We start from the raw sequence: 22,959 nt of genomic DNA, 5'->3' as shown, positions 1-22,959 counted from the left end.
GGGACAGGAACTAAATTCAGAAATAAAAGAGAGACCTTTCCTGAAGCCAAGGAAAACTGTGCTATCAACTACGGGGTACAGTTAACTCAATCCTCTGCTCTACAGTTCAAAAAAGAAGACAGGTGAAAACAACCTCAAGGATGTGGAATTCTAGCCCTTGAGTCCTTTGCATATGTAGCTGGGAGTTGTCCTATGAATCAAGACAGCATTCTAGATTCCCCCAATACATGCAAGAAGGAAACAAGGTCTCTTGGAGTGGTTCTTAGATGCCACTTCTAAGGTAAAATAGCTGGAAATAGTCACCTTCTTTGTTCTATGAAATAACCTACACTTAACACACACTAAACCATCAGGTCGCTGCTATTGGTTACAACTCTGTAACTGAACCAAATGAACCAAGTGTAGAATTTAGATTAAACGACTAATCAGACTAACAGTTCTATTATTTTTGAGGTTTTAGATACCACTCCTTTTGAAGTTGCCTCAGATTGAGGAATGAAGGTGAAAGCATTATTTGAAATTTGTAAAACCAGAGAGAGCAACTCTGCCTGGAGGATTTCAAGTGGCCGACAAAGGCCCATTAAATAATGTCTTATATTAATATGACTGAGCGTAATAGTCGGAGTTGGGTCAGAAACATGGGATTCTATCCTGCCCCTTCATCTGAGGGTCTGAATCCTTTTCCTTCTGAGATTCTTGGAGGATGGTTTTATGCATCTTCTCCATTTCCCCCCTTTCACCTCTTTCTGTTATCACTTAGAACAGTTTCCCCTAGAACAGTTTGGGTCCTGGACAGAGGTAGATAGGAATCAGAGTATGATAGGAGTCTTTTCTTTGGCCTAAGTTGAATTTTTTTTTTTCATTTCTTCTCATTAAAAAAAAAAAAACAAACCCAGAAACAGGAAACAGTGAAAATCATTGAGGCAACATGTGGACAATATTATCTTCTTTTACTTGAGTGATAGTCTCTCCATTTCCAGTTTTTGTTCTGTTAAAAGTTGACATTTTCTTACCAAGTGCTATTTCCTCCGTCTCTCTGCCGTAAAACTGGAAAAAGTAATCTTTTTGCAAGTAATCTGATAGCCAAGATTTTGTGAAAGGATATTGTATTACTATGTAATATAGTCACAAATTTTAGGTATTTATCCTTGCTTTTCTAAATCTGTGAGAAGCTAAAAGCAGTAATGTTTATGTTTTCATATCATAAGAAAACAAAACATTTAGATATATAAATAGTGATTCATAACAATTTCAGCCCTAGGAAGAAGGAATGAGATGTTTCAAGCGTGAGAAGATCGCTAGGGTAGCTAATTAGGTTCATCGGTGAGTCCCTCGACCTATGCTTGTCTATACAAAGGTGTGTTAGATGGCAAGGCAGAGTCCTTGTTACGAAGTGCACACTAGGAGCCAGAGTTGGATGAGGTGAGTTAGTTTTTGTGCTAATTTCTACCTTCTTTTTCTCTCATTGGAAAGATAAAAACCTTTATTAATGCATTCGTCTGTTTTGAATTTCTGATGAAGAGCCAGGAACCTAGTTGCACTGAGTTCTGTATCACATACAGGAAGGGTTTTGTGGAGCCACAAATGAGTCTCCAGTGGGAGCTGGAGGCTTCCTCCCTCAGGTCCATGAGAGGAAGGGAGCTGTGATGTGGGTCAGGACTGTAGGGCACAGAGATTGATTTGTGAGAGGTAGAATGTCATCAAGGTCACGAAGATGTCTCAGGCCAAGTTCGTCATTAAAGGATAGCTTATGGTAGCTGGAGCCCCCACCTGCCTGACTGTGGTGGTCTCTCCAGGTCACGTGTTATTTCTGCGGTTTTAGACATGTCTTCGGACTAGCTGGACGGTGGTGGTCTCTACACCTTCCATTTGGCTCATTTCTATTCCATCTCTCATATCGTTCCATTGCTTCTGGGCTTTAGGTGTTTCTGCTGTCTTAAAGGGATCGGGAGAATGGCCCCCACGGCTCTGTATCTTGAGCCAGGTAGTTGCTCTGCTGGTCTGGAGTAGCACCAGCTCTCTCTAGAACTCTTCTGCCAGGTTCTGGCCTTTTCTCCCTTCTAGCACTGGGAGGAAGAGTAGGAGGCAGAGACAGAACAGATATTTTACCCTTTGCTCCTTTTCTCTTCTTAATCCTCCTCACCTCTCAGCATCTCCAGTCTCTCCCAGGTAGAAAATGTAAATGTTAAGCCTAATGCACACAAATGGCAGAAACAGGTGTTGGGGTGGGTAGATGGTTTAAACTCAGAGAAGGGAGAGTTGAAGTTTGGCTACACTCAGTGTTGGAGGCTCCAATCGGCCAGGTTAGAATATGGCCAAATTAATAGGCACACAGATGGAGAACCTTTGGATTCCATCCTCCTCTCTCTCTCTCTAGTGTTCAGTTGTGTCCGACTCTTTGCGACCCCATGAACTGTAGCCCTCCAGGCTTCTCTGTCTTTAGGATTCTCAGTTGTGTGCTCATTCGTGTCCGACTCTTTGCGACCCCATGAACTGTAGCCCTCCAGGCTTCTCTGTCTTTAGGATTCTCCAAGCAAGAATACTGGAGTGGATTGCCATTCCCTTCTCCATCTTTTTCCCTGCTTCTCCTTATTTTATCTCTTGTGACCTCTGGGTTAGAATGGGCCTGCAGGCACCCCTTGCTTTGATACCCTTAAATTAAATTTAAAAAATTATTTATTTGGCTGCATTGAATCTTAATTGCAGCACTTGGAATCTTCATTGTATCATGCAGGATCTTTCATTGCCGTGCACGGACTCTCTAGTGGTGGTGAGCAGGCTCTGTGGTTGTGGCACACAGGCCTAGTTGCCCATGGCATGTGGGATCTTCGTTTCCTGATCAGGGATCAAACCCATGTCCTCTGCATTGCAGGGTAGATTTTTAACCACTGGACCATCAGGGAAGTCGCCTGGTCCCCTTAAGTTTTTGAGGCTGAGGGAAATCAGGGAAAGTCTCCGGCTGGTGCCATCTCCTCACTAGACCTGCAGAAGGAAGATCTGTGTCTCTTCTGCTCAGGCCCAGGCCTTGAGTGATGGGTCCTGTGTAGCATCTCTAAGATTCACACAGTCCAGGGCCACCCAACAGGCAGCTCCTGACCCTGGGCTTTTGAGAAAAACAGAGCAGACAATTGTCTTCAGGTCTTCAACAGCACCTTCCCCATGTCTGGTGGATATCACACTGTCCAAAACACCTTGATGAGACCTGGCAGGTGCAAATAATATCTTAGCGAGTATACTGAAATTACTTAAACAGATAAACTGCTCTGGCATCAAGGAAATGCTCATTTATGGAAGGTCAATAGGCTCATTATTTTTGCCACTTATAGATAGACTCTCAAGGGCAGATATATACTTGAGAGCATTTTGTTGGATTATTGCATTTATGAAATGATAAGAAAACAAAATTTCTTCCAAAGGTATCTTGGAATTTTTACTGTCTTTCCCTCAGTAAAAGAAAAATGGTATTGCTGGACTTAATGGCTGTATTGGAACATCTTCAGAAAAGTATAGTTGACAAACCACTTTCCAACACCCCATCTTGTTTAAATTTTACATCAGCCCTGTCTGATGAGGACAGGGTTGCCAAGGGCTTTGCCTAGGGTTACACAGCCAGCAGGGAGCATAGCAGGTTCATGAATTTTCAAATCTTATTTCATGGTTCTTTGGTGGATCTTAAACTTACAATGAACTTGAACAAGGTGAATGTGAAGTCCTTAACTCTTCCAGGTTCCTTAATTCATCACATCACCAATTATGGTAGTTTTAGCCCCTTCATAGGCCTTTCCTTTTCTTTGGAAAATGCCCCAATATTTTTCTCATTTTTTCTTTTTCTTTTTTTTCTGTGAGAATTTCGCGAGATTTTTATAATTTTGTTTTTGAGTTATTTGGCTATGAGTAACTCAGTAATTTAAAAGCTGGCACTGGTGTCTTAGCAAGCACAGTGAATATACTCAGGGATTCCTGCAAGTGAGAAAAAATCTATCCTGCAAGTTGTTTTCAGATATAACAAAGATTTTAAGTAATGGTTGGCCAAAAATTCCTTTGGGTTCTGCATGTTATCCCCAGTGAGCTTTTTGGCTAATCCAATATATTAGATTCAATAATTAATAGGACTTATATAAGGCTATATGGGATTCCCTGGTGGCTCAGAGGTTAAAGCGTCTGCCTGCAATGTGGGAGACCTGGGTTCAATCCCTGGTTTGGGAAGATCCCCTGGAGAAGGAAACAGCAACCCACCCCAGTATTCTTGCCTGGAGAATCCCATGGACAGAGGTGCCTGGTGGGCTGCAGTCCACGGGGTCGCAAACAGTCGGACACAACTGGGCGACTTCACTGTCACTTTCAGTTTCTTCATATAAGGCTATATATTCTAGACATTTTATTTAGCATTTGTTTTTATTTTGTAAAATTTTATTCATATATTTTAAGGGATGATGCATTTTCATAGGTCTTCAAAGAGCACATATTCAGTTTTCTTCTCCATAAGTTGGATATAACATTAGCAACTGCCTTATAGAGTTGTTATGAAGATTAAATCAATTTCAATTAATAAACTTAAAGTTCTTAGAACGATATATAGCACATCATACTCCATAACGATTAGTTTGTATTATTTTCATATTAGGTGAAAGAGCTTTCATTATACACCTCCCACAGAACAGATTTGTATCGAGCCAGTAATTTGACAATGTGGATCCTAATATAATCCATAGAGCATCCCTGATGGCTCAGATGGTAAAGAATCTGCTTGCAATGCAGGAGACCTGGGTTCGATCCCTGGGTCAGGAAGAGCCCCTGGAAAAGGAAATGGCAACCTACTCTAGTATTCTTGCTGGGAAAATCCCATGGACAGAGGAGGCTGGTGGACTACTGTCCATGGGGTTGCAAAGAGTCAGACATGACTGAGCAATTAATATAATCCATGACTACCAGTTTATGCTGAATATCCAAATAATCCTGGAACATAGCTCCTAAGAAATGATATGGTTCAAGAGAAGAGACTATATAAGGTAATTCTGGTTAAATATAGAAATGATATTAATGGGAATGTTTTAATGAGAGGCTATTCCCTTTCCAGTAGAATAGCATAGAGTATGATGATTAAGAGCATGGATATCTTTTTTTCAAATCTTGGCTTTGAGTTTCCTCTCTGCATGATCTTGGGTAAGTTATTCGAGCCCTTGAAGCATCCATTCCTTCATCTGTAAAATGAAGTATTAATAGTATGCACATTGAGGGTTAAATGAGGTGGTGTCAAAGCTTAGTCCAGGGCCTGGCACAGAGTGATGGTCAAAATGTTACTGTCACAATCATGAGCTCAGGATGAGAGCCCGGAGACAGGTCCCTTCTTTAGTCCAAACAGGTCTGATGCTTACTTATTTTCAGTATATCCCCCTTACATCAATGTTAAGCAACTCTTTAAAATTCTTGTCTTCTGTTGATTAAATTTACATCTTCCTCTCCCCCCACCTTTTTTTCCTGAAGTTTGAACACCCCCCTAAGAGTGAATCTCTATTTGAGAATCACCGTTTATTCTGCATATTTCTTCCAGCCAAGGAAATGTTGTTAAGCATTGGTTGGCTTTCTGTAGTTTCTATTATAAAAATATACACATGCACATATATTTATATTTGAATAATATATACAGTTTCTATAATTGTATATAATATTGAATAAAAATTTTAAAATTATACAGTTATACTTTCTGATTCTTCTATCCAGATTAGAAGGCTCCTTCTAGTAAGAGACAAACACAGGCTCCTTGTAGTAAGAGACAAAGTACAAAGGATACCATTCAGTTCGTTGGCCATAGGTTGGGGAAAACCCAATTTTTCCAAGGGAATTTACTAATTGAGCAGAAAAACCCCATTGATATTTTAATGCATAACTAATATTGTCTTAAGTCACTTGTTTGAACACTTGTCAAAAGTTAAATTATTTTCCTTTCAAGAGAAATATACCTGCCCTTGATAATCAAATTTCTATTAAGTACTCTTCTTTTTTCCTTGTGTAATGGTTTTCTATTTCAACTACAACTTCTTTAACTTAAACGTGAAATTTGTGAGTCAAATATGGCAAATGGTGTAAAATGCAAAATTATCTTTCAATTCGTTACTCTAGTTTTATTCATTTCTGTAATAGGGTTCATGGTGGGAAAGTATTGACTTTAAGTCAATTAATTTAGAAGTGATTTCTATTTCTAACACACAGCGCTGGTCTTAACCTGTTCTGTGGTTCATCACTTTTAAGCACGGGTGAGCCTCAAAGAAATGTTATAAGAACTGGAAATCTGAAAATGGGGATAAAGAAACAGGGTAGAGATTGGTATCCCACTGGGCAGAGAATTGGACAAGTAAAAGAAAGTGTTCTGGGAAGAAGGAGAGGGAGAAGTCAGGGCTTCCTGTCAATGAGTAGATAGAGAATAAAAGATTGTTGGCATTACAACAGCATAATTACATCTGAATTACTTATGACACTGAGATTTTTAACCCATATCAATAGTTCCAGAAACCAATCAAAGGTTTAAAGTGGGTAATTGTTACAAGAAGCCCTCTGTGATTAAAATTCACTTTCACATTGATGTTAAATATGAAAATACCCCTCTGCTCAACACTGGTGTATTTCTGAGCCTTTCCTTAAAATATCCTAGACCATAGAAAGGTTATGTGCTCATAAACTTATCTGTATATTTTACATTTATTTGCTTTGTACAACAAAGACTTTTCTGAAAAATGAGTTGCTAAATAAATTCTTATAAGCAAAAACTTTTTTTTTTTTAAGAAACATCAGAGGAGCTTTCAATTTAAAAGAACTCAATTATTCTTTGATGTGGAAATTCTGTACGTCCAACTAGGTACAACTAGAAACTAGGTTTTAAAAATAGGCAAAACACAAAGCAAAGTTATAAGAGCTCTGAGAAAACAGGGCAAGACAACAGAAGATTGTTTAAAATGGTCACAAATGAGGGACTTCCCTGGTGGTCCAGTGGTTAAGACTCTGTGCTTCTAGTGTAGGGGGCATGGGTTTGATTCCTGGTTGGGGAACTAAGATCCCACATCCTGTATGGCTTGGTCAAATATGAACAAATAAATAAAAAGAAAATATTAAAATGTTCACAAATGAGGCAGGGAGGACAGACTATATATATATATATACACATACTGGTCAGCAAATGCAAATATATATCTGTAGAATAGACAGGAAATTAAGAACAATGGTTGCTTCTGGGAGGAGAATAGGACAAAAGGGGGTTAAGGATGCAAAAAATTTTCCCTGTAAATCCTTTTGTATTATTTGAATTTTGAACCATGTAGACATGTTACCTCCCCTCAAGAAAAGATGATCAAGTCTGTCTTTTTGGCTTGTGAAGAAACAGATCATTCTTTCCTCTCTGTATGTTTTAGGTGTCTATCATGTGCCAGCCACTGTTCTGGGCATTAGTTTGATCACAAAAAATCTTTCTGAGGAGGGAACTTGTGAATTGGACCAGACTGCGTCAGGCAAAGGGAATATGTGCAGCACCTCCAGGGGGGAAAGGGTGGAAGGACAAACCATTTGGGGTGAGTGGCCACTGTGTATGTGTTTGCAGGCACATGTGTGCACAAGTGTACATCACTCTAACTTCGGTTCACTTCATCACTGACCCCCATCCCTGGGGATGGCAAGATCAGCATTTCACCAGGGTGCCAGAAAGCTGTGCAGCTGGGAAACCACTTTCGGATTCTATTTTTTAAATTTATTTTTAATTGGAAGATAATTGCTTTGCAATGTTGTACTGGTTTCTGCCTTACAACAACATGAATCAACCATAAGTATACATATATATCCCCTCCCTCTTGAGCCTGGATTCTATTTTGCATGCCCTGAGGGTTTACCTGTAGCTCCCATTGGTGTTATTGTTTAGTTACTCAGTCATGTCCAATTTTTTGTGATCCCATGGACTGTTGCCTGCCAGGCTCCTCTGTCCATGGGATTTCCCAGGCAAGAACACGGGAGCAAGTTGTCATTTTCTTCTCCAGGGGATCTTCCCAACCCAGGGATTGAACCCGTCTCCTGCACTGCAGGAAGATTCTTTACCACTGAGCCATCTGGGAAGCCCTGTAACTCCCATACATACCACAGATAACACTCAGAAGGATTCTATTAAGTTTCCTCTCACAGAGGCAAGCCTGAGGTATTCTTCCCGCATAATCAAAGAGAATGTCAAAAAGCAAGAGAAGAGATGAGAGTTTTGGCCTCATGCCCAGACTCCCTGTACAGATGCTGCCTTTGCCTGGGGATGGTTCATTTCAGTTCAGTTCAGTCGCTCAGTCGTGTCCAACTCTTTGTGACCCCATGGACTGCAGCATACTAGGCTTCCCTGTCCATCACCAACTCCTGGAGTTTACTCAAACTCATGTCCATTGAGTTGGTGATGCCATCCAACCATCTCATCATCTGTCGCACCCTTCTCCCCCTGCCCTCAATCTTTCCCAGCATCAGGGTCTTTTCTAATGAGCTGGCTCTTCACATCAGGTGGCCAAAGTGTTGGAGCTTTAGCTTCACTATCAGTCCTTCCAATGAATATTCAGGGTTGATTTCCTTTAGAATGGATTGGTTTGATCTTCTTATAGTCCAAGGGTCTCTCAAGAGTCTTCTCCAGCACTACAGTTCAAAAGCATCAATCCTTTGGTGCTTAGCCTTCTTTATGGTCCAACTCTCACATCCATTCATGAAAGTAGTAAAATGTTAGTCACTCAGTCATGTCTGACTCTTTGTGACCCCATGAACTGTAGCATGTCTGGTTACTCTGCTCGTGGAATTCCCCAGGCAAGTATACTGGAGTGGGTTGCCATTTACCTCTCAGGGGATCTTCCTGACTCAGGGCGAGAACCTTGGTCTCCTGCATTGCAGGAAGATTCTTTACCATCTGAGCCACCAGGGAAGCCCATCATGGCTACTGGAAGAACCATAGCTTTGACTAAATGGACCTCTGTCAGCCAAGTGATGTCTCTGCTTTTTAATATGCTGTCTAGGTTTGTCATAGCTTTTCTTCCAAGGAGCAAGAGTCTTTTAATTTCAAGGCTGTAGTCACAGTCCATAGTGATTTTGGAGCTCAAAAAAAGAAATCTGTCACTGCTTCCATGTTTTCCCCTTCTATTTTCCATGAAGCGATGGGACCAGATGCCATGATCTTAGTTTTCTGAATGTTGAGTTTTAAGCCAGCTTTCTTCACTCTCCTCTTTCACCCTCATCAAGGGACTCTTTAGTTCCTCTTCATTTTCTGCCATTAGAGTGGTATCATTTGCACATCTGAAGTTGTTGATATTTCTCCTGGCCATCTTGATTCCAGCTTGTGATTTATCCAGCCTCACATTTCCCATCCTATACTCTGCATGTAAGTTAAATGAGCACAATATACAGTTTTGACGTGCTCTTTCCTCAATTTTGAATCAGTCCGTTGTTCCATGTCTGGTTCTCACTGTTGCTTCTTGACCTGCATACAAATTTCTCAGGAGGCAGGTAAGGTGGTCTGGTATTTCCAAATATTTAATTAAATAATGCTTGAGGTAGTGATTTTATTGTCCCCTTAACAATGTTTTCTTTCCTTTCAGTTCAGTGCAGTTCAGTCGCTCAGTTGTGTCCGACTCTTTGCGACCCCTTGAATCGCAGCACGCCAGGCCTCCCTGTCCATCACCAGCTCCCGGAGTTTACTCAAACTCATGCCCATCGAGTCAGTGATGCCATCCAGCCATCTCATCCTCTGTCGTCCCCTTCTCCTCCCGCCCCCAATCCCTCCCAGCATCAGGGTTTTTTCCAATGAGTCAACTGTTTGCATGAGGTGGCCAAAGTACTGGAGTTTCAGCTTCAGCATCAGTCCTTCCAATGAACACCCAGGACTGATCTCCTTTAGGATGGACTGGTTGGATCTCCTTGCAGTCCAAGAGACTCTCAAGAGTCTTCTCCAACACCACGGTTCAAAAGCATCAATTTTTTGGCGCTCAGCTTTCTTCACAGTCCTACTCTCACATCCATACATGACCACTGGAAAAACCATAGCCTTGACCAGATGGATCTTTGTTGGCAAAGTAATGTCTCTGTTTTTTTTTTTTTTTGTCTCTGCTTTTTAATATGCTATCTAGGTTGGTCATAACTTTCTTAACTTTAGAGTAGGTCATAAAGAGTAATTTGATTTTTAATATTTTTCTGTTTTTTTTTTTAGCACATCATAATATGTCAGGAACTGCTCTAAATGCTTTCATTTATTAATTCATTTCATCCTCTTAACAGCCTTGTTGCTAGTCCCACGTAACTGACAATGAAACTGAGACATAGAAGTTAGATAATTTGCCCTTCATCATATAGCTAGTGGATACAGAGCTGGGTTTCAGATCCAGGCACGTTGACTCCAGAGTCTTGCCCTTAATGAGTGTATTGGCAAAGGAATACATTTAAGCTTCCTTGTTTTCCATCTCAAAGGATTTCCATTCAATTTGAATATGGATGCAAACACCCTTAGAAAATAATTTGACAATAGCGAGTGACAGGGTTTAGATTACATTACGATTAGAAGGGAGACTGAGAAGGAAGTTTATTAGCTTGTATGTTCAGTCAGAAGATTTGACCTGGCTTAATTCGATTTTCCAGATGACTCAAAGAAAGGAAATTAACACAGGGTAATAATTGGTTGAACTCATCTCTTATTAGATAAACATGTTAATGGAGTGCAGTGTTGTCCCTCTTGGATATGAAGTTTTAGTAGGAAAAACATCCAGGAAGTTCATCATACAGTTGTCAGGGAATAGCAAGCAAAAAGTGAAGAGCTCAAGGTTCCCATTCAACTGTCTGGCGCTTATTCATTCCATGGGACACATTTTACCTTATGGCGCCATTACACTTTATTCGGGTGCTATTAACAAGTATAATGGCCTGTAAAGAAAAATTAACTTTTGATAAAGATATCAGGAGTGAAGTAAAACATAAAGTTCATACTGCTGCTGCTGAGATCCCTAAAATGTACCCCAAAGTTCTTGCAGTAGAATTTCTTTGAACTACATGACACTCCATGAGAGCACTTTTGGGGAAAAATAAAATGGGGAAGTGTACCCTTTTGCCCTTGCCAGCTGTTTCTACACCTATGAAGACTGTGTGGTACCTCCTAAATGCTTGTCCACTTCCTTCTAGCACAGATGTAACACTGCACCATCTCTCATTTAACTATGCAGAGTTGAGCAAGTGCATTACTCATAAAACCTTTCACTAGGTGTCAAGGGGCCTGAGCTGTGTGTATTTAGGGTTTAACTTTGGTCTTGCACCAGTGTAATGGCCCACGACTAGCTAGCACTTCCTCCCCAGACCTTGCTCCACATCCAGGAACACCGGCTTGCACCTCAATACCAGAGTAGGATAGGATTTGGCCTGAGATCCAGGTAGAGTTGGCAGAGACATTTAGGGAATGCACATGCACCCATTCACACACTTGTATACATACACAACTCTCTCTCTCTCACACACACATTACTCTCCAGAGACATCATGTCTACAATTGATCAAGCAAATGCAGGAGAGAAGTTTGGTAAATTTAGTTCTATTTTATAGCTCTGTTGCAAAGAAGAGTCACTGTAAGCCCAAGTAGAATCTATTCCTCTTTTTGTTTATTTATTTATTTACTTGGTTGTGTTGGGTCTTAGCTGCTGCATGTGGGATCCTTGTTGCTTCATTTGGGGTCTTTCACTGGGGCGCACAGACTCCAGTTGTGACACGCAGGGTCAGTAGTTGTTGCATGGGCTCCAGAGCACATGGACGTCAGTAGTTGTGGCACTCAGGCTCAGTAGTTGTGACGCTCAGGCTTAGTTGCTCCACTGTGTCTGGGATCTTAGTTCCCTGACCAGGGATTCAACCCATGTCACCTGCATTGCAAGGCAGATTCTTAACCATTGGACCACCAGGGAAGTCCCCACAATCTATTCTTCTAAAGGGACTCATATGTTAATATGTTTTGGATTTATATCTTAGGATGTATGACTGAAGTGCATCATCACTCAGGATAAGTAAGGAGTCATGATGCTTGTGTTACCCTCTGTCCAAAACCCTGTGGCCACTCTCCATTTCACCCAGAGGAGAAGCTGAAGTCCTCACAGAGGCTCACAAATTAACGTCTTAGGGCCTTTGCACCAGCTGTTCCCTGCCTGGAACATTCTTCCCCTGGTTCCCTTCCTCTCTCCCCTACCATCAAAGCAGCTCAAATCTCACTTTGTCAAGGAAGCCTGCCATGACCTGTGGGCCCACCTGTGCTATCCTGATCCCACTTACACTGCCCTTACTTTTCCATTTTTTTTCTGTTATATTTAGCACTTCTACCCTGTTTATTTTATCTATTGTTTAGCATTTAGCTCCTCTTTCTAAAGGAAAAGTGATATCTCTGTGTATTAAAAAGCAGAGACATTACTTTGAGACAAAGTTCCATCTAGTCAATGTTATGGTTTTTCCTGTAGTCATGTATGGATGTGAGAGTTGAATCAAAAAGAAGGCTGAGTGCTGAAGAATTGATGCTTTTCAACTGTGGTGTTGGAGAAGACTCTTGAGAGTCCCTTGGATTGCAAGGCAATCAAATCAGTCAATTCTAAAGGAAATCAACCCTGGATATTCATTGGAAGGACTGATGCTGAAGGTGAAGCGCCAACACTTTGGCCACCTGCTGTGAAGAACTGACTCATTAGAAAGGACCCCGATACTGGGAAAGATTGAAGGCAGGAGGAGAAGGGGATGAAACAGGATGAGATGGTTGGATGCCATCACTGATTCAGTGCACGTGAGTTTGAGCAAGCTCCGGGAGATAGTGAAGGACAGGAAAGCCTGGCATGCTGCAGTCCATGGGGTTGCAAAGAGTCAGACACAAGTGAGTGACTGAACAACAATGGAGGCAACCCTACAAAAACCAAGAGAAGCTTGTGTGTGCGTGCGTGCGTGTGTGTGTGTGTGTGTGTGTGTGTGATTCTAGGCTAGGACCTAACCTTTTATGTAATTTTAAGGTCTTGTGGGGGTGGGGTGAAGTTGAGGATCAGAGAGAGGAGATGATCACAGAAAGCTGAATGACAACATCCTTGAATTTGCATGTGATATAAACTAACCTAGAGAGAAAGGGAGAGAGGATAAGTAGATTTGGGTCAGAAAGGCTCTGTAGTGAGCCATATGTTTTCCATTTGGGTTTGATTGTTATATTCCTATTAATCCAACATCTCTTAAGATACTGTCTTTCAAACTTGAGTATGATGGGAAATCTCCTGGGGATTATGTAAAAATACCATTTCTCCAATACTTTGGCCACCTGATACAAAGAGCTGACTCACTGGAGAAGACCCTGATGATAGGAAAGATTGAAGGCAAAAGAACAAGGGAGTGGCAGAGGATGAGATGGTTAGATAGATAACCAACTCAATGGACATGAATTTTAGCAGACTCTGGGAGACTGTGGAAGACAGAGGAGCCTGTTGGGCTACAGTCCATGGGGTCACAGAGTCAGATACGACTTAGCAACTGAACAACAGCAACAACAAATGTAAGAATGCAGAGTCCTAGGCTACATTCCAGAAGCAGTGGTTTTGTAAATCTGTGGACCCAAATCTGCATTCTTAATAAGCTCTTCTGTGATTTCAAAGCAGATGACCTAGAGATCACAGCCAGAATCTGTCCTGAAGGCGTATAAGGGAAAAAAAGTGACTTCACAGAGACTCGTCAAGTCCCTAAAATATCCACTGTCTCAGTGTAAGTCTCTTTCATCTAAAACACGGAGGAGTCTGTCATATTAAGACATTCAAGTGGCTTAACAGTTACTCCCTTAAGGAGCCTTTGCCATTTGGCTGGTTAGTGATTGGAACCTACTGACAGGGGTGGCGACTGAAATGCACAGATCTTGGGTACAATATGCCTTCCGAACATACTCACTGACGTGAAATGCAAGTGCTCTACAGCCTCTCTTGAACAGCTCTCTATAATGAAATGTAACAGTTATTCTCACTCCTGTAGTGAAGTTCCCTTGCTAATGTCTTAAACATCTATATCCCTAGGCTGCTTCCCAAAGTCCCGTGACTTATGAAGGCTGGGGCATTGGTTCAATGCCTTTTACTGTGTAGAAAAACCCTCCCTTTTCTTGAAATCTCTCTGTTGTTGGGAGCTGTGCCACAATGAAGTTATGATTAAAATGAAGCCTCATTAATGAGTTTGCTAATAATGTTTCCCTGTTTACAGCTAAATGCTGCTTCAAGTCCCACTCATGCACTCTTTTTGCAGATGAAAATATGGCTACCGATCTTTTTCAGGTAGGACCTCATGGGTTGCAGTTTTAGAGTTATATTACTTGAGTTCAGGGTGAGATCCTCATTTTTAAAAAGTTACGACATTGAATCTGTCACTTCAGGAAGCTATTTAATGTGTCTTGTGGTTGATGAAATCAAGCTGAATTCATAAGATGCTTTATTTAAAAAAATGTCTATCTATCTACCATCTATCTATTTATTTTTGGCTGTGTTGTATCTTCACTGGTGCATGGGCTTTTCTCTAGTTTTGGCCAGTGGGGGCTACTCTCTATTTGTGGGTGGGCCTCTCATTGTGGTCCTTCTCTTGTTGAGGAGAAAAGGTCCTAGGGTACAGGGGCTCAGTAGTTGTGGCACACAGGCTAAGCTGCCCCATGGCAGGTAGAATTTTCCCTGACTAGGGATCGAACTCCTGTCCCCTGCACTGGCAAGCAGATTCTTAACCACTGGATCACCAGGGAAGTCCCACAGGATGCTTTATTAACAAATAGGAATCCCAGTTCACCCACGTGCCCAGGATAGTTGGATGAGTATGTTCTTGGATGGCATGACAGCTCTTGCTGAGAGTGTGTTGGTGAGCACAGAGTTAGAGCAGGAAATAGAGTGTTGCTAAAATGATATTTGATTTAGTTTAACATTAATTGCTGTGTGAGCTTTTTCCAGCTTAAGAATATTTTTGTTTAAATAAGTCCTGGTTATCTTTATTTAGGGCACACTTTTCACTCTTCTGAGCTGAAGTTACATACATTCATTTTGATGACCCTGTTGCTTTTGACATCTCCATCAGTCACCCCAAAATTGTATTATACCATCACTTCTAAAAACATTTAACAATTTATCTTATTGCTACTTTTTAGCCAGTTACTTTCTGATATCTCATTTTATCAGCAAACTTTAAGTAAATCATAATGACAGCATATGACTTTATAAGAGATCTCATCTTATTTTTTGTTTTTATTTATTTATTTTTTGGCTATACTGGGTCTTTGTTGCTGTGTGCACGCTTTCTCTAGTTGCGGACAGTGGGGACTCCTCTCTAGTTGTGGTGCACAGTCTTCTCATCGCGGTGACTTCTCTTGTGGCAAAGCATAGGTTCTAGTCACATGGGCATCAGGATTTGTGGCTCATGGGTTTAGTGGTTCCATAGCATGTAGAATCTTCCTGGACCAGAGATTGAAACTGTGTCCCCTGCATTGGTGGGAGGATTCATCTACTGTAACACCAGGGAAGTCCAAGAGACCTCATCTTGAGGATGATCCTGAGGATCAGGGTGGACTGTGACTCACCTAAGGTCATCTTGCCCTTTAGTGGTAGAATCTAGATTGAAACCCAGTCCTCTGACTTCTAGTAGCCTCTTTAATTCACACAACCTCATGGGCTTCTCTTGTGGCTCAGATGGTAAAAAATCTGTCTGCAATGCAGGAGACCTGGGCTCGATCTCTAGGTTGGGAAGATCCCCTGGAGGAGGGAATGGCTATCCACTCCAGTATTCTTGCCTAGAGAATTCCATCGACTGAGGAGCCTGGTGGGCTACAAATCCATGGGGTTGCAATGTGTTGGACACAACCGAGCAACTAATCCTTTCTCTCACTTTCATGTTCCTATGGCTAACTGGAGATATGGGACAGTTTTCAGCTGTAGAATTGAATGCAGCTAACTGGCTCACCTAGGAAGAGGACCTACCACTATGATCTCTCTAACACAGCGTTCTAACCAAACCAACCATCTAGAGTGGTTATCCCAGCTCACTGTCACTATGAAATGGATGAGGGAGAATGCGTGCTTTGTGTAGACCTCAATCTAATTACTACAGCTAGATAAGTTTGTCTAAGATTTGTCAAAATTTTCATTGCCCTGTTTTCTTGACAATTTCAAATACTAGTAATTAGCTTTGATATTGAAGTTATTTCCCTCTTTTATCTAAGTAAAGCATTTGGCCTTTGAATCTGTATTTCTAGTGTGGGTATAGAATTCCCTTCAAACAGAAAGAGAACCATTAAATTTCTTTTTTCAAAATCGGTAAAAAACTGTAAAATGGTTTTCCATGGCCCTATAATTTCAAAATAATCAGTTCACCTGCTCAGTTGTGTCTGACTCTTTGTGACCCCATGGACTGCAGCACGCCAGGCTCCTCTCCCTGTCACCAACTCCTAGAGCTTGCTCAAACTCATGTCCATCAGTTGGTGATGCCATCCAGCCATCTCATCCTCTGTTGTCCCCTTCTTCTCCTGCCTTCAATCTTTCCCAGCATCAGGGTCTTTTCTAATGAGTTAGTTCTTCACATCAGGTGGCCAAAGTATTAGAGCTTCAGCTTCAGCATCAGTCCAGGACATTCCCCCGTATTTCCTAGTACAGAGACTCTGTAATATAGGAACATTATTGTGGAATGAATTTATAAATATTTACTTTTGTCATCCAAGTATATGAAGTTATATTTATACTATCATTCCTTTGGTAGCACTGGATGAAAATAAGACTCTCACAGATGCGAAACCAGACATCAAAGGACCAGCCAAGTGGCTGGTTGTGTGGTGGAGCCTGAGAACCAGGCTAGATGTTCTAGCTCCTAAATCACCTAATCTTTCCCTAATGATGTGTCATGAAGATCTTTGATAATTTCTATAAAAGGAAAATCATGACCTTCACACAAATGTGAAATGAACATTTATCAAATATTTTATTTAAATCATTAATTTAATGAGGAAACCAATAAGATGTTAAAAAACTGGTTTAAAGAACATTTGAGGCATCCCTATGCCTTTATAGGCAATACTAAGAAAAGAGTGAGGGGATAGATAAAAAACTGGTTAATATTCCAACTGAGTCATAATCCTTAACCTCTCTGGTTATCTCTTCCACCAAACAAACATCTCTAAGTTAACCTCTGTTCTGTAGAGTTGTAAACTGGCCCAGACAATAAAAAGCCAAGCCCAGCACTGCAGTGAAAGGGTTCCCAGTTATCTTATTTTGCCTCTTTCCAAGTTTTAGATAATTTTCTGACACTCTGGTATGTTAAGGTTTTCTTATCATCACCACTTTCTTACTGCCCAGGCTGTTTCTTACACTGATCCTTTGTTCTTCCTTTTCTTCCCTTTTACTGTCTCTAATGTATATAGATTCCCTTCTAATTGAAACTCAAAATTTTGTCTTGAGTGAAAGTGAATTGTGGCATTTAACCCGTGACTTCCCTTTTAGCACACTGATACTCTCTTTTCTTTTATCCATCCAATCATCCACCCTTCCATGCTTCCATTTTTCTATCCCATTTTTATTCATTTGTCCTCACATTTATTCAGCCAACACTGCTGAGCTCTGATTACAGGTGAGGCATATGTTAAGAGCCGTGTAAAATAAGATACCATATCTATGTCTTCTTTGAATTCAAGTTTATCAACTAGTTGGTGAGACAAGCTATCCATGAAAACTATGTTACAAGAGTTATTTGGTTTGCCTGGACTAAAATAATAATATATCAGTCAAAGATTTTCCCAAATGGTACCTGAATGCTAGCACTCTTCTATATGAACCAATATATTGTTATACTGATAACCATAACTTACCAGTAGAAACAGTTGTCACTCTGCAAAGAGTGAAAACAGTTTGATTTTGCAGTCTTTAATTTTGCCCACTGAACTGTCAATTCAGTTAAATACAAAGTTAGAGAGTCTGTTAGGTCCTGGGAACTGAATAGGCACCAGGCATACATCTCCACAGAACTTTGCTAAAAGGCAAACCCTTTCCAGGGAGATGTATCTTTTTTAAGCTGCTGGTAGTCATTTCAATTTTAGTGTAGCGTACTTTTTTCTTGAGAGTAGATTTTGATTGAGAGAATGTGAGGGTATTTGAGTCACCAAGAAATAAAAAGAGACCTCCCCTGAAAAAATAGAGTAAAGAAAATGGATGATGGAATTATAGTCATTTCTTAATAATGGGGGTGGGTGGGTTTTAAAAAAATTATTTTTTACTTGATTTTGGCTGCACTGAATCTTTATTGCTGCACATGGGCTTTCTCTAGTTGTGGTGTGCAGGCTACTCATTGAGGTGGCTTCTCTTGTTGCAGAGGACAGTCTATAGGGCACGCAGACTCAGTTACTGCAGCCCTTGGGTCCCAGAGCGGGGCTCAGTAGTTGTGGTCCATGGGGCTCATTTGCCCCAAGGATCGGGGATCTTCCAGGACCAGGGATTGAATCTGTATCTCTTGCACTGGCAAGGGGATTCTCAACAACTGGACCACCAGGGAAGTCCCAGGGACTGGTTTTGAGGGAGTTAGTTAGCTGTGGTTGTTTTGTGGAGATAAAAGGATTGCTTAATTATTTATGGTTGGTAGCTGTTTGGTTGAGAAGAAAGAGAAATAAACAGAAGTGAGGGAAGAACATTACAGAAATTCCCAATTACTTTCCCATAGCTATGTGGGCCATGAATGGGGAAAGAAAACCTATTCTAGAAATGCAGAGGGTCTTATTGTCTTAATAAATAGACACTAGTTTAAACATGCTTCTGTGGTGGCTCAGATGGTAAAGAATCTGCCTGCAATGCAGGAGACCCAGGTTCAATCCCTGGGTGAGGAAGATCCTCTGGAGAAGGAAATGGCAACCCACTCCAGTATTCTTGCCTGGAGAATTCCATGGACAGAGGAGCCTGGCAGGCTGCAGTCCGTGGGGTCGCAAAGAGTTGGACATGACTGAAAGACTTACACTTTCACTTTAAACATGCCACAGAGGTTGCAAAATAAGTCATGTAGGAGCCATCCTTGAGAAACCAGGTAACTTAACCCTAGCTGAGGACAAAACCTAAGAAATCATATTTCCTTGTCTACTTGATTAACATACAGTTGTTTTCAGCACTGGTTTTTTTTGGTTTGACACAGTTTAGTGATCTGAATAGTCCTCATTAATAAAGAAACATCCTGCATGTGCTAAACATTAAGTTTCTACTATTGTCCCTTTGTTTAAATGTTTATACTTTTGCTCCTGAAGGAGAGGGGCTGGTGGACTGGGAGGAAGAAGGCTGGGGACTCAGGTCAGGTTTGCTTGGAGAGATGAGTGTCAGTCATCTTTGCCAGTGTGTTGTCATTGCCCAGAATTCATCCTAGTCTCAGGGAGGAGTCTAAACTGTTATAGATGCCACACCTTTTATCCATATGTCTTGAAAATGAGATTGAATCTCATTTCCATATTCAATCTCATGAGGTTGAATATAGAAAGCTTGTAAGCATGATAATGCTGTGCTCAAGAGTAGGTAATCCTTAAATCATGCTTTTGGGAAATGTAAATAAATTGCAATATTCACTTTCTTTGTCTCCTTTATTTGAATACACTTCATTTTGAATGAGGTTAAGCCATTTGGTCACGTAAATTTAAATACCCAGTCAACGTTAGAGTGTGATTTAGTAGGAAACATATTAACTTAATTTGAAAATATATTGCATAGAATAATCAAAAACAGAGAAAACAAACCTGTAATGCTGCAAACATATATACTGTATATACATAACTAAAAATGTAAAACTAAACACTCCTCATGCAAGGCCAGGGTGGTGTGCCAAGGCCTGGACTGGGGTCAGCAAGCCAGCTTCTAGTCCCATCTCTTCCTCTAACTTGTCAGAGACTCTAGCCATCAGTTTCCTCACCAGAATTTGAAGGATTTGGAAAGATCATCTCAACAGTTTTTTTCCAGCTCATTTATTCTAGGTTTGGTCAAAATTTGAGTTCCTTAGAAACTAGTGCTCCTGGTTTTGGGGTAACTTTAATTCTGTTCCAGGTGGTGCAGTGGTGAAGAATCTGTCTGCCAGTGCAAGAGACTCAAGAGACAAGCGTTTGTCCCTGCGTCGGGAAGATCCCCTGGAGAAGGAAATGGCAACCCATTCCATATTCTTGCCTGGACAATCCCATGAACAGAGGAGTCTGGTGGGCTATAGTCCATGCAGTTGCAAAGAGTCAGACATGACTACACACACACAAAATTCTAAAGCAAACTTCTGGCTTCCCTTCCTGTTTTATCCCCCCCCCCCCCCCCGCCTTTCCTCTTTGCTTTCTGTTTTCTTATTCCTTTGTCTCCTCTCCAAGCCCAGATAAGAGTGGTGCTCCTCGCTGATAGGGAACAGACTCAATTTCCTACAGCTATGAGACTTTACAAAAGAAAACCTTAGGTCTCACACACTTGTTCTGAGCTTCCGAAATGAACGTGTGAGAATGCATTTTTCTGAAAACATTTCCTTGGAAGGAGCCACCTGGATAGATGGCTGGTCTTGTCAGATGGTGGGCTGGCCGCCTCTACACACTTCTGTTTGGACATGAAGACAGGTTTATATTGTCTGTCTGTTTCTTAGGGAGTTTACAAAACCCTCACTGATTAATGTGAACTTGATCACGGTGAACTATCTAAGTGTCTTCATGGTGGGGCACTGGGTGTGCCTGCATGTCTGCTGACTTGAGGGGATGTTTTGGCCTTGCCTGGTGTGGGGACGGGTGAGACGCCTCCTCGCTGTGGCGGTTGGAGCACAATCCAGCGACAGTCAAGTACCTCTGAGAGTTCTTTTCGTCAAGGCGCAGCTGCGACAAGTCCTCCGTGAGCATGGCAGTGACAAGATCACACCTCAGCAGGCAGCAGCTGTAGGCCCTACTCAGGCATCTAAAATTGTATCAGAATTATGTGAAAGGTTTAATTTTAGGCTTTGAGAGTTAGGCCCCCCCCCCCTTTTTTTTTTTGCAAAGTCTGTTGTTGCTTATCATCCTTTCCTCACCCACCTGCCAACCCCCCCAACAGCTGCCAATAAAACATTTATTGTCCTTTGTCATGATGTAGCATAATATTTGCTATATAGATTACTGAAACCAGTTTAACATGTCCTCTTTGTACTGACTTCATATTGGAAGGAATCCTTAATCCCCAGCTCATATGCAGAAATTTTTAATTTAGTTCAGATTGGACAGGTCATGCTTATTTTCAATTGGAAACCTTGGACTTACAAAAAAATGGCCCTCTCATCAAGGGAGAATTTACCGATAAGTATACTATTTTATAGGGTTTCTCTGGTGGTGCTAATGGTAAGGAACCCAGCTGCCAATGCAGGAGATACAAGAGACGCAGGTTTGATCCTTGGGTCAGGAAGATCCCCTGGAGGAGGACATGGCAACCTGCTCCAGTATTCTTGCCTGGAGAATCCCATGGACAGAGGAGCCTGATGGGCTTTAGTCCAGAGGGTCACAAAGAGTCGGACACAAGTGAAGCAACTTCACGTGCACACACACACTCTCTTTTATAGCCAAGGACTAAATCCAACCACTACCGTTCAAAATAGGGACATGAAAACTTTCTTCTTATCAAGGGTCAGAGAATGGGAAAGAAAAATCTATTGAAGGTCACGGAAGTTAAACTCAGTGAAGTTAAAACGGAGGTTTTATTTTATTTTATTTTATTTTATTTTTATTAGTTGGAGGCTAATTACTTCACAACATTTCAGTGGGTTTTGTCATACATTGATATGAATCAGCCATAGATTTACACATATTCCCCATCCTGATCCCCCCTCCCACCTCCCTCTCCACCCGATTCCTCTGGGTCTTCCCAGTGCACCAGGCCCGAGCACTTGTCTCATGCATCCCACCTGGGGTGGTGATCTGTTTCACCATAGATAGTATACATGCTGTTCTTTTGAAACATCCCACCCTCACCTTCTCCCACAGAGTTCAAAAGTCTGTTCTGTATTTCTGTGTCTCTTTTTCTGTTTTGCATATAGGGTTATCGTTACCATCTTTCTAGATTCCATATATATGTGTTAGTATGCTGTAATGTTCTTTATCTTTCTGGCTTACTTCACTCTGTATAATGGGCTCCAGTTTCATCCATCTCATTAGGACTGGTTCAAATGAATTCTTTTTAACGGCCGAGTAATATTCCATGGTGTATATGTACCACAGCTTCCTTATCCATTCATCTGCTGATGGGCATCTAGGTTGCTTCCATGTCCTGGCTATTGTAAACAGTGCTGCGATGAACATTGGGGTGCACGTGTCTCTTTCAGATCTGGTTTCCTCCGTGTGTATGCCCAGAAGTGGGATTGCTGGGTCATATGGCAGTTCTATTTCCAGTTTTTTAAGGAATCTCCACACTGTTTTCCATAGCGGCTGTACTAGTTTGCATTCCCACCAACGGTGTAAGAGGGTTCCCTTTTCTCCACACCCTCTCCAGCATTTATTGCTTGTAGACTTTTGGATAGCAGCCATCCTCACTGGCGTGTAATGGTACCTCATTGTGGTTTTGATTTGCATTTCTCTAATGATGAGTGATGTTGAGCATCTTTTCATGTGTTTGTTAGCCATCTGTATGTCTTATTTGGAGAAATGTCTGTTTAGTTCTTTGGCCCATTTTTTGATTGGGTCATTTATTTTTCTGGAATTGAGCTGCAGGAGTTGCTTGTATATTTTTGAGATTAATCCTTTGTTGTTGCTTCATTTGCTATTATTTTCTCCCAATCTGAGGGCTGTCTTTTCATCTTACTTATAGTTTCCTTTGTAGTGCAAAAGCTTTTAAGTTTCATTAGGTCCCATTTGTTTATTTTTGCTTTTATTTCCAATATTCTGGGAGGTGGGTCATAGAGGATCTTGCTGTGATTTATGTCAGAGAGTGTTTTGCCTATGTTCTCCTCTAGGAGTTTTATAGTTTCTGG

The sequence above is a fragment of the Dama dama genome, chromosome 18, assembly GCF_033118175.1.
Source record: "Dama dama isolate Ldn47 chromosome 18, ASM3311817v1, whole genome shotgun sequence".
Lineage (NCBI taxonomy): Eukaryota > Metazoa > Chordata > Mammalia > Artiodactyla > Cervidae > Dama > Dama dama.
Note: the sequence above shows the minus strand (reverse complement) of the source record.